Below are 4,074 nucleotides of genomic sequence, written 5' to 3' on the forward strand. Positions count from 1 at the left end.
CCAAATTTCTGGAAAAATTTTCTAACAATTGGATCTTTCCAAAGGTGCAATGGCCTGTCTAAGAGGTGGTAATCTCTCCTTCCTTGGAGGTCTTAGACCAGAGGCTAGATAACTAATTGCGTATGTCATAATAGGAATTCTTTTCATGTATGAGATGGACTAGATGGCTGCTGAGGTCACTTCTATTTTATGATTCTATAATTTACAGGTATAGTACTATACCCATCAAACTACAAAGGAATTAGTTCAAAAAATTCCACAAAATAAATAATAGTACATCAAAGGAAACAACAGTAAAAATTTTCTCTTTTGCAGTTATTTTTTTCTACTTAATAGCATTTTATTTTTTCCAATTACATGTAAAGATAGTTTTAAACATTCACTATTATAAGATTTTGAATTCCCTATTTTTTCTTCCTCTCTCCCTTCCCTCTCCCCTCCCCAAGACAGCAAGAAATCTGATATAGGTTATACAATGTATAATCATCTTAAACGTATTTCCACATCAGTCATGTTGTGAAAGAAGAATCAGAACAAAAGGGGAAAACCACAAGAAGGAAAAAAATTTTTTAAAGTGAAAATAGCTTGCTTTGATCTGCATTCAAACTCCATGATTCTTTGGATGTGGATAATATTTTCCATCTTGAGTTTTTTGGAACTGTCTTAGATCACTGTATTGCTGAGAAGAGCTAAGTCTATCAAAGTTGACCATCACAAAGTGTTGCTATGTACAATGTTCTCCTGGTTCTACTCACTTCACTCAGCATCAGTTCATGTAAGTCTTTCCAGGTTTTTCTGAAATTCAAAAGGTCAAATTTTTCAAGCAAAAACATGAAAAGAGATATTAGAGAAGAAGGTCTAATTTAATCAGATTTTAAATGATAATATAAATGACTAATCATTACAACTATTTGGTAATGTTCTTTGCCATTAATGGTAAGCTATGGGGGTAATGACCCTGAAATTTACATACCCTAATAAGGTTTGCAGAATGCTTTGGGTGCAGTCTCATTGGAGTCTTATAGAGACCTTGGATACTACAGCTATCATTGTTCGGTTGTGCCCAACTTTCCATGACGTTTTTGGGATCTTCTTGGCAAAGATACTGGAGAACTTTGCCATTTCCTTCTCCAGTTATTTTACATATGAGGAAACTGAGGCAAGCAGGGTTAAGTGACTTGCCCAGAGTCACCCAGACAGCAAATGTCTGAGGCCGGATTTGAACTCAGGTCTTCCTGACTGCAGGCTCCGTGCTCTATCTACTGCACCACCTAGCTATCATTATCTACCTTTGTAAATCAGGAAAACTGAGGATCAGAAATATTCAATGATTTTCCTCCTGGTCACACAGCTGTGTTAGCCCATTTTAAACTGAGGCTTAGAGAGATAAATTGGCTTGCCTGAAATCACCCAGTTGTTAAGTGGCAGTGCCAGGACTTTGAATCTAAGTTTTTTGACCATTAATTTGTCTCTCATTTTGCACCCAACTGTACTACTTTGCGATGTCTCTGACTGACTTCTCTACCATTTTCCAGTCTTGGATACCTGATGCCCCTCCTCCCCATTTCTCAGCTTCTTTTTGTATGTCTTCCCCCGTTAGATTATAAACCCCTCTTTGGGATTGGGAGGATGGGGAATCACCAATTCACCCTTGACTGCTCAGAGACATCACCAATTTGATCCTGGCCTCAGAGAGATGCTGTCTCCCAAATGTGCTTCCACCACAGAACTGAAAGCTGGCTCTGGCTGCAACCATGGTGAGTATCCTGGCTGTTGTCCTCACCATGACACCCTTTAAAGTAGTCAGTACCAGGCTCTACAACCAGCCTATGTCAAGGGTCTAATGTACCAGGGACCACGAGATACCATGATGCACATAATTCATACAGAGGGCATTTGAGACACGTACAAGGGCATGGGAGCCTCCTCCTTCTGCCTTGGCCCCCATGCCATCCTCTCACTCTCCGTCTAGGACCAGCTTTGATTCCTTTACCAGAAACACAATCAGTGACCCCTCCCAACTTCAAATTTTCCCTCAACTTGGTCCATTTGGGAGGGACTGCCCTTTTGCCCCTTCATCTGATATTTCCTGGACCCTTCCATACTTTTAAGTCTTGATTAATAATCACTTACTCACCCTGCCCCCCACACTCTTTTTCTCAGGATTGAATCATTATGTGGGGCACTCTCTCCCATCCAACCATCCTTCCTGCCATCAAACAAAGCTTCAAACCCCTCACCCTTACTCTCAGCGTTGAATCAAAGGGATATTTTCTTCTTGCCCAGACTGCTAGCCTTCAGTTCCAGTTTAAAGCACAGCTTTAAACCTCATCCCCCCAAACAAAAGGGAATTGGAGGGACCATTCTTCATCTCTGTCTCTGGATGAGACCTGCACAACTTCGCAGCAGGTAGGGGCTAAAATTAAAATAGGCTAAACTTCTTTGGGCTGCAGATAGGTTAGACTAGAGACAGACTGATGATGGTTGGATGCTGTGGGTCACGTGACAAAGAGAAGCTTGCACAGTGCCAACTTTACATTTTTCAGTGGCCACCTGAAACCCTTTGACTGGCCGCAAGCCGGCCAAGGGCCATATATTGTGCAGGCCTACTCTAGATTCAAACTGTATAAACACTTCTTCCCCCTCCACTCCACTAAAGTCACAGAGATTGTATTGATATAAAGTAAGTTTATTTCTGGGAAAAAAAAGATTATAAACTCCTTGAGAGGAGGAGCTGTTTCTTTTTTCACATTGTTTCCTATCCCCAGCACTTAGCACAATGCCCAGCACGTAGTGAGTTCCTGATAAATATTTATTAACTCTTAACTAAATCCAGGCATCTTAGATGATGTCATATTGAGACGATGCCTCTATGAAGACTGGATGAGCTGAGGTCAATTAACATCTTGTGGCCCCTGAGATAGCCACTAGGTATTGGATTTGACAGGAACTGTGGGTTCCTGGGGCAGCAAACTATTCCAGGGGAGAATGAGGATAGAAAGGAAGGGAGGGAGATGGCTTTTCTTGTCAATAGGTTCAGGTCCCAGACTAATATCTTCCTTCCCTTTTCTCATTATCTACCTCCTACTCCAAGACCATGGCAGGAATTTTATGCTAATGGAGCCCCCCAAACAAAGCCTTCCTCCTGACCTTGACCTCTAGGTGATCTTGGGCTCTCATAGCTTTTGGTAGGAGATTCTAGAAGCTAGAAAGTCATAGGAGGCAGGCCCAGTCAAAAACAATGTGTCTTTGTCCAAGGACTGGTTTAGCTAAGAGGCTCATTCAGATGATATATTCCCAGTAACGTGACATGTGGGGGCCCTAGAAATTGTTATAGGGCACATGAAAAACTAAAAAACTGGGGCATGAAGGTAGGTTCGATGCCAGTAAGGGCCCTGTATCCCCCATGAGGCAGTGCCCCAAATACCCTTTCGTGGTTAAATCCCTGTCTGTTCCATCCTTCCCCAAAGACAGCACTGCTCAGAGTTAGAGCTAATTCTGGGGTGAGTAAGGGGAGAGGGGGGGAGATAAAGGTAATCCAAGGACCCATGCACTAAAAAATACTAATAAGGATAGTAGTAGTAATCTGTCAATAAACATTTATAATAAAAATATTAACTCACATTTCTAGGAGGTCTTCAGTTTTTCAAAGAATTTCCCTCATGGCAATCCTGTAAAATAGGTGGTAACAATGATAAATATTGTTTATTTACAGCTCCTCCAGACCCAAGGAGTATTGGCCAGGGGTAAAATTCCTGTCTCCACATCCTATTTTCCCCCCTAGGCATTCAAATTGGAGTTTCCCCTGATTGATTTCCCCTTTCTTCCCCTTTCCCATAGTGAAATAGCTGCTGAAATGTAAAGATTAGCAGGATCTTAGCTCCCCCTCCATATAGGCCTCAGCTTGACCTCAGGCTGGCCTCCACATAGGCCTCAGTTTGGTCTCAGTCTGGCCTCCACATGGGCCTCAGCTTGGCCTCAGCTCAGCCTCCATACAAGTCCCAGCTTGGCTCTAGCTTTCCCCATTCTCCCTGCCCCCCAGGACTCAGTTTGGCTTCCATAAGAGTCTCCACT

The 4,074-nt window shown here is 42.4% G+C and overlaps 1 long non-coding RNA gene across 1 annotated transcript in view; it reads right to left on the reverse strand.

Moving 5' to 3' along the window:
• Window positions 1-333: 333 nt before the first annotated feature.
• The window catches only part of LOC138150544 (uncharacterized), a 5,479-nt gene continuing 1,738 nt past the window's right edge, over window positions 334-4,074 (reverse strand). The window contains exons 2-3 of the long non-coding RNA XR_011165585.1: window positions 3,624-3,671; window positions 334-795 (exon numbers count right to left, since the gene is read on the reverse strand). This is a non-coding gene — a long non-coding RNA (uncharacterized lncRNA). The remainder of the gene's footprint in view (window positions 796-3,623; window positions 3,672-4,074) is intronic.

Source organism: Petaurus breviceps, unplaced genomic scaffold, assembly GCF_028583685.1.
Source record: "Petaurus breviceps papuanus isolate PSGF00001 unplaced genomic scaffold, PetGlider_PUasm1.0 90879, whole genome shotgun sequence".
NCBI lineage: Eukaryota > Metazoa > Chordata > Mammalia > Diprotodontia > Petauridae > Petaurus > Petaurus breviceps.